Source organism: Phyllostomus discolor, chromosome 5, assembly GCF_004126475.2.
Source record: "Phyllostomus discolor isolate MPI-MPIP mPhyDis1 chromosome 5, mPhyDis1.pri.v3, whole genome shotgun sequence".
In the NCBI taxonomy this organism is placed as follows: Eukaryota; Metazoa; Chordata; class Mammalia; order Chiroptera; family Phyllostomidae; genus Phyllostomus; species Phyllostomus discolor.
In genome coordinates, this window is record NC_040907.2 from 98990544 (window position 1) to 98999760 (window position 9217).

Here is a 9217-nt window from a genome sequence, read left to right on the forward strand (position 1 = left end):
GCCTGACCGGGGAAGCCGGGAGAGGCGCCAACACCCAGTCAGAGTGGTTTCGGTGGTGACCAGGGAGCTGGAAAGGGCTCGGCTTGCACACCATCCAGAAGACTGTTTTGCGCTCCCTGTGAACCTGGAATGGGCGCAGTGAGGCGCTAAGGGTGATTCTAGACCCTGAATTTCAAAAGTTTGGGGTGGGGCATGCCCTTTTACGATTCGATTCGAAGGGAGGGCGCAGTGAATCCCAAAATGTCGTGGGTGCCTCCTGAGATCATAGAGCTGGAATCCTGCAGGACCCTGGAGTCCAGAAGAACATGGAAGTAAGATCCAGAGAGCCGGTGTGCTCGGGAGCACCCAGGGTACAGCAAGTCTGTATTCTGACAGGCTTGCTGAGATTTGGGCTGGGAGGGAGAGAAGCATTTCAAAGCTCCCTCAGCCAGCTGAAGCCAGCAAGATCAGAAAAACTGGTCTGGCCAGTTAGAAACAAACAAGAGGGGTTTTTTTTGTTGTTTTTTGTTTTTGTTTTTGTTTTTGTTTGTTTGTTTGGTTTTCTTTTTTTTCTCTTTTTTGTTTTGTTTGGTTTTATTTGGTTTGGTTTGTTTTTTGTGGCTGTTGTTAGTTGATTGATTTTATCTTGTGTTTTATGTGACATTTTATTTTTCAATTCTTAGTATTTTTATCTCTCAATCCCTTATGTTTCTCTTCCATTCATCCTAATATTATTCTTTCCACTCCAAATTTATCTCCCCTGCACTACATCTTCTGCTTTTCTTTCCTTTTTCTTTTTTTTATCTTGCAAGTTACTGTAAATTTGTATTATCTTTTTCTCATTTTTCTGACATTTTTTATTTAAATAATATTTTGGTATTCTTTTTCTTTCTGTATAATCTTCTTTGCTTGGTTGGTTATACTGTCATTTGATAGGTTCCCCCTGGTATCTCAGTCACAAGGTGTTGATAAGTTACTATCCTTCATCTGTGTTCCATTAATACACCTCTCAAGGTCCTATACTCCTTATTCTTGTTATCTAGACCTCATCGATTCTGCCACATGACTGTCACTTTACTATTACTGTTAGTAAGACCTAGTCTATACAATTGTAAATACTTCTCAATACCCCTACCTGATCTCAGCCCACTTTGCAATTTTCTGAACTATACTATTGTGAGGGTTGTTTCTATTCTTTTACACACTACTCCTATATACTAATCTTTTATCCAACCCTACCTTAGAATCTGACCTCCCAAAGCCTCACAGCTTTCTAGATCCAACAATCCTCTAGTCCCCAATAAGAGTCTACCTTCTTTCCACCCTTTCTAAAACATGGATAGTGGGGTGGAGGATCACGGTTAACACTATAAGGAGCCAAAGGATAACCTATCTCTTCTCTACTGGCTGCTAATGTAAATATCGTAGTATACTGTCTTGCTGTCTTAAACCATTTTGCCTTATTCCTCCAACTGATCACAAAAAAGAGTAGGCGGAAGCTGTGAACACCAGGATACATGAAGGAGATTGCACCACTGAATCTCACAAATATTCTACCACAGAAGTTCACACCATAATTACAGGGAATCAGAACAGATCAAATTAACAAACAAGAAGAGAAAAGAAGAAACACACGAACAATGAGAAAACAAAGAAACAACCCCCAACTGATGGGAAATGAGGAAGCCTCAGGAAAAATGCTAAATGAAATAGAAGCAACTCAACTATCAGACAGTGCATTCAAAACAATGATTACCAGGAAGTTCAATGAACTCACATTGAGTTTTCAGAAATTAGAGGGAAACTACATCAATCTCACGGCAAACTATATAAACATGAAAAAGGAAATAGAAACTCTCAACAAAGGTCAAGAGGAAATGAAGAATACAATTTCTGAACTGAAGAACACAGTAGAAGGAATGAAAAGCAGGATCAATGAAGCAGAAGATCGGATTAACGAGCTGGAGGACAAAGGAGAAAACAACATCTAGGAAGAGCAAGAAAAGGAAAAGAGGCTCAGAAAGAATGAAGAGGGATTAAGAGAAATGCAAGACGATATGAAACATAATAATATCTGTATAATAGGGATACCAGAAGGAGAAGAAGAAGAGCAAGGGATCAAAAACCTGGTTGAAAAAGTAATGAAGAAGAACTTCCCTAATTTGATGAGAGAAAAAGTCACACAAATCCAGGAAACACAGAGAGTCCCAATCAAGAGGAACCCAAAGAGGCCCACCTCAAGACACATCATAATTAAAATGGCCAAATTTCCAGACAAAGAGAGAATCTTAAAGGCAGAAAGGGAGAAAAAGGAAGTAACATATAAGGGAGCCCCAATAAGGCTAACAGCTGACTTCTCAATGGAAACACTTCAAGCCAGAAGAGAATGGCAAGAAATACTCCAGGTAATGAGAACCAGAGGTCTGCAACCAAGGCTGCTATATCCAGCAAGGCTCTCCATCAAGATACAAGGCCAAATAAGAAGCTTCCCAGACAAAAGAAGTCTAAAAGAATACAACTTGACCAAACCAGCTCTGCAAGAGCTCCTAAAGGGACTGCTTTAAGGAAGGGAAGGAAAAGAGAGAGAGAGAGAGAGAGAGAGAGAGAGGAACACACGTACATAAAAGAAAATGAATAAGTACCTATCAATAATAACCTTAAACGTAAATGGATTAAATGTTCCAATCAAAAGACACAGAATAGCTGAATGGATAAGAAAAAATGACCCACATATCTGCTGTTTACAAGAGACCCACCTCAGGATAAAAGACCTACACAGGCTGAAAGTGAAGGGCTAGAAACAAATCTTCCAAGCAAATGGACAGGAAAAAAAAAGCCAGAGTAACAATACTCATATCAGAAAAAATAGACTTCCAAAAAAGGTCCATAAGACCTTTCTTGATGGACCATAAGAATCCATCAAGAAGACATAAATATTGTAAAATATATGCACCCAACATAGGAGCACCCAAATACATAAAGAAAATCTTAGAGGACTTCAAGAAAGATATGGACAGCAACACAATTATAGTGGGAGATTTTAACACCCCACTATCAAAAATGGACAGATCTTCCAAACAAAATATCAACAAAGATATTGTGGCATTGAACAATACCCTTGAGGAAATGGACTTTACTGATATATACAGAGCCCTCCATCCAAAAGAACCTAAATATACATTCTTTTCAAATGTACACGGAACATTCTCAAAGATAGGCCACATGATACGACACAAAATAAGCCTCAAGAATTTCAAGAAAATTGAAGTCATACCAAGCATTTTCTCAGACCAGAAGGGACTGAACTTAGAAACCAACCGTAAGGAAAAAAAACAAAAACACTCAAAATCATGGAGATTAAATAGCATGCTATCAAACAATGAATGCGTCAAGAATGACATTAGGGAAGAGATCAAAACGTTTCTGGAAACAAATGAAAATGAACTCACAACAACCCATAACTTATGGGACACAGCCCAAGGCAGTCCTGAGAGGGAAGTTCATAGCAATACAGGCCCACCTAAAAAGGTTAGAAACATCCAAACAAACAACCTAAACTTATGTCTACAAGAACTTGAGGAACAACAACAAAGGCAGCCCAGAGCAAGCAGAAGGAAGGAAATAACCAAGATCAGAGCAGAATTAAATGACATAGAGACTACAAGCACAATTCTAAGGATCAATGAATCCAAGAGTTGGTTCTTTGAAAAGATAAACAAAATCGACAAGCCCTTAAGCAGACTCTTCAAGAAAAAAAGAGAAAAAACCCAAATAAACACAATCAGAAATGAAAGAGGAGAGATTACAACACATACCACAGAAATACAAAAGATTGTAAGAAGTTACTACAAAGAACTGTATGCCAACAAATTTGAAAACCTAGGTGAAATGGAAAAATTTCTAGAAAAATATAATCTTCCCAAAACTCAATGAGAAAGAAGCAGAAAGCCTGAACAGACCAATAACAACAAACGAAATTGAAGCAGTAATCAAAAAACTCCCAACACACAAAAGCCCTAGACCAGATAGTTTCACAGGAGAATTCTACAAAGCATTTAAGGAAGAGCTAACCCCTATCCTTCACACATTATTCCAAAAAATCCAAAAAGATGGGAGTCTCCCAAACTCTTTTTATGAGGCCAATATCATCTTAATTCCAAAACTAGATAAAGACACAACAAAGAAAGAAAACTTCAGGCCAATATCACTGATGAACATTGACGCTAAAATCCTCAACAAAATACTGGTAAACTGCATCCAACAATACATTAAAAAGATCATACACCATGACCAAGTGGGATTGATTCCAGGGATGCAAGGATGGTTCAATATTCGCATGTCAGTAAATGTAATACATCACATAAACAAAAGCAAAGACAAAAACCACATGATTATATCAATTGATGCAGAAAAAGCATTTGACAAGGTACGGCATCCATTCATGATAAAAACACTCAGCAAAGTGGGAATAGAGGGAACATTCCTCAACATAATAAAGGCCATATATGAGAGACCTACAGCCAACATCATACTCAATGGGAAAAAATTAAAATCTTTTCCACTAAGATCAGGAACAAGGCAAGGCTGTCCACTTTCATCACTTCTATTCAATATAGTACTGGAAGTTTTAGCCACTGCAATCAGACAAGAAAAAGAAATAAAAGGCATCCAAATTGGAAAGGAGGAAACAAAACTGCCACTGTTTGCAGATGACATGATAGTATACATAGAAAATTCTATAGACTCTACCAAAAACTGCTTGACCTAATAAATGAATTTGGCAAAACAGCGGGATACAAAGTCAATATCCAGAAATCAAAGGCATTTCTGTACACCAACAATGAAACAGCAGAAGTAGAGATCAAGGAAAAAATTCCATTTGAAATAGCAAAAAGAAAAATAAAATATCTAGGAATAAACCTAACCAAAGAGGTCAAAGACCTGTATTCAGAAAACTATATAACACTAAGGAAAGAAATCAAGGAAGACACAAACAAATGGAAACATATACCGTGTACATGGATTGGAAGAATTAATATCATCAAAATGTCCATACTACACAAAACAATTTACACATTCAATGCAATTCCTATTAAAGTACCAATGGCATATTTCACAGACATAGAACAAACACTTCAAAAATTTATATGGAATTATAAACGACCCCAAATAGCTGCTGCAATTTTGAGAAAGAAGTGTAAAGTAGGAGGGATCACAATACCTGACACTAAACTATACTACAAGGCCACTGTAATCAAAGCAGCCTGGTACTGGTATAAAAACAGGCACATAGACCAATGGAACAGAACAGAGAGCCCAGAAATAAGCCCAAGTCTCTATGGTCAATTAATATTTGACAAAGGAGGCAGCAACATGAAAGGAGGCAGCAACATAAAAAAGAGGCTATATTTCAAACTATCGTCTTCAACAAATGGTGTTGGGAGAATTGGACAGCCACGTGCAAAAAAATGAAACTTGAGCACCAACTTACACCATATACAAAAATAAATTCAAGGTGGATAAAAGACTTAAATATAAAACATGACACCATTAAAGTCCTAGAGGAGAACGTAGGTAGGAAAATCTCAGATATTTCACGAAGAAACTTTTTTACTAACGTGTCCCCTAGAGCAAGGGACATAAAGGAAAGAATAAACAGATGGGACCTCATCAAAATTAAAAGCTTCTGCACAGCCAAAGAAAACAGTATCAAAATTAAAAGAGAACCAACTGTATGGGAATACATATTTGCCAATGATACCTCAGACAAGGGTTTAATCTCCAAAATATATAAAGAACTTACAAGACTGTACTCTAAGAATACAAGGAATCCAATTAAAAAGTAGGCAAAGGACTTGAACAGACACTTCTCCAAGGAGGACATACAGAAAATCCAAAGACACATGAAACGATGTTCAATATCGCTAGCTATCAGAGAGATGCAAATTAAAACCACAATGACATACCACTTCACACCAGACAGAATGGCCATCATAAACAAAGCAACAAACAACAAGTGTTGGAGAGGTTGTGGAGAAAAGGGATCCCTAGTACACTGTTGGTGGGACTGCAGACTGGTACAACCACTATAGAAAGCAGTATGGAACTTCCTCAGAAAACTAAAAATCGATCTGCCTTTTGACCCTGCAATTCCACTGCTGGGACTCTATCCTAAGAACACTAAAACACCAATTCAAAGGAACCTATGCATCCCAATGTTCATAGCAGCACAATTTACAATAGCTAGATGCTGGAAGCAACCAAGATGCCCATCAGTAAATGAATGGATCAAAAAACTATGGTACATTTACACAGTGGAATTTTATGTAGCAGAAAGAAAGAAGGAGCTCCTACCTTATGCAACAGCGTGGATGGAGCTGGAAAACATTATGCTAAGCGAAACAAGCCAGGCAGTGAAAGACAAATACCATATGATCTCACCTTTAACAGGAACCTAAATAACAAAACAAAGAAACAAACAAAATGTAACCAAAGACACTGAAATAGAGGACAGGCTGAAAGTGACCACAGGGGAGAGTAGAGGGAATTTAAGGGGACAGTGGGAAGGGTTCATAGGAACAAACTTAAAGGACACATGGTCATAAACTAAGGAGAGGGTGGTAATGGGAGGGAAGTGGGGAGGGGTGAGAGGGGGAATGGATTGGGAGTAAAAAGGAGAAAACTGTATTTGAACAATGATTAAAAAAATAAATTTAAAAAATTAAAAAATATTTAATGAGAAAGGAACAAATAGGAATCAAACTCTGTGCCCCTGAATGACTCCAATTATGGAAAACATATCTGTACAAAAAAACAAAGAAATATATATACAACTAAGTATAATAAACTAGTGGAAACTTCTAGGTAATAAAATTATAGCGATTTTGATTTTTCATTATTATTTCTCAAAATTACATTGTCATTTTTCTAAAAAAATCATTTAAAAGTTTTATTGATAGACAATAAAGCATATTTCTACTACATAGTCAAGGGTAAGTGTATTAAATCTAAACTAATACTAATTATTTGATACAGAAATATCACATTAGTATTTCAAAATTTGCTGTACCGAGGCCCTGGATAGAATGTTATGCGTATGTGTCTGTATCTGTGTATGCATCTGTGAGCATGCTGTCACGTGTGTGTGTGTGTGTGTGTGTGTGTGTGTGTGTGTGTGTGTTTAAGAATACAGGGCCAAGAGACAATAGAGCAAAAGGATAATGAACACAAGCTTTGAAACCAGCTGGACCTGGATGCTAATTCTCACTTTATTGCTTCCTAAATCTGTGATCCTACTTAAGTTCTCATCTATAAAATTGAGATAATTGCATTTTATTAAGCAGATATTGTAAATTTGTGTGAAATCTTTAGTATAATGCCTGGTTTGAGTCAAGCTTGCAGTCAATGGTAACTATCATTCTGAATAGGAGAAACCTGGACCAGTCTAGTCTAGTCTCCAACTCCTCACCACAGTAGAGGTAATGAAGTGTCAGTACAGCCCACACCTCGTCCTCATACCAACACCTTGATAAATGTTTTCATTTGTGTCTATTTTCCTCCAGTCTTGACTTCTCCAGGGACCATAGGGCTGAGCCTCTTGGGGCAGGAGGCTGGTGTGGAAGAAGATAGAGTGAGCAGGAAAGGCCCCTGGGGATTTCCTACAGAACAGCTCCTCCAGCTCCTCCTGCTCCCAGTACTGCAGAAGGAATCAGCACTACATAAAACAAAACTTCAAGCTGAGTTATTCAAAGTACTAGGAATTTGTGGGATCACAGGATACCTTTAAGAATAAATTTAAGAATATGTAAAAGTAGATTTCTTCATGAATTAATGAAGCAATCAAATTTATAAGCCTTTTCAGTCACATGAACTAAAATACAAATTGCACATAGAAGAGAATGACTAATATTTCATTAATTGGGTATATAGATACTGAAACAATACCTCATTTATATATGTGATCATATATCCAGAACATTAATTATCAAAATATACAGCTTAGACCCAGGGAATGCACAATTGCAGCTTCGAGCAGGACAAAAATGCATCCCCATCTTTAAGTCCATGGATGGATATTTATGCAGTTTACCATGAACTCATAGATTAGATAGTATATGATAGAAACTTGGGGTTCTGATACCATGGCATGCTGTCAGAGTTCTCCAGGAATGATCCTGACCTCTCAGATGTTGACAGTTAAGCCAGTCCATAGCCCAGAGCTAGAGGACCTTGAGCAAGGTGACACCCCCAGTTCAGGGTCAGTCAGCAGCCAATGAATGGTCCAGCAGAGTTTATAAAGGCTCCCTTGACCCAAATAAGGAAAACTGAAACGTGCTGTTCCACAGTGCCCTGTAGATAGATCCCTCTGAGGCCCCCATGTGACTATGCTTAATACCCAGCTTCTCACTCTGCCCCTCCAGTACCTTCATTCCACACACATGTTGACCCAATCAGATTTCTTAATAAAGTCCTTGAACATAGAATTCTTTCTCAGAGCCTGGGACACCTAACCTGTGACATCTGATTTCTGGTCCATGTGAAATTAGAAGTAGCATATTAGAATGACTATGTTGGTACTTTTAGAAGTGGGGAATATCACTGAGAGTCCAGGTGGATAAGAACAGGACAGCAGTGGGTAAAAACTATGAAAAATGGACATACATAATTTTGAAAAATTTTGTCTTTTTGTGCAGCTATAAATAGCTTTATATAACTCAATATTTCTTAAGGAGCTATAAAATTTTATTGGTAATAAATGTTAATCCTAGATATAAAAATTATTTAATTTTGCTCATTTATGTTTGAAAAAGCAGAGAACCATGTGATTTTCTATGTTTATATTTTCTTCAGAAAATAGTTTATAAAATAATGCAGAATAACTTTCTGGGGCAGTAAGAAATGATGATGATTTCTAAAAAATTCTGGATTCAGTGGATGTTTACATGGAAAAATCTAGTTCTCTTAACTCCTACATCACACTATACTCAAAGGTAAATTCCAGATGGATTACAGATACAAAAGTGAAACAAACAAGTACAGCATTCTGAAGAAACCATAGTAGAGGAGAACTTCATGACCTTGAAAAAAGACAAAAATTACTGAATTAAGGCATGAGAAGTGCTAAACATGGAAAAAAATAAGACCACATTAAGATAAACAACTTGAATTCACCAAAGTTATTAGAGAGAATGATAGGGTAAGCCACATATATTTATTAAAGAACTCATACATAGAATAT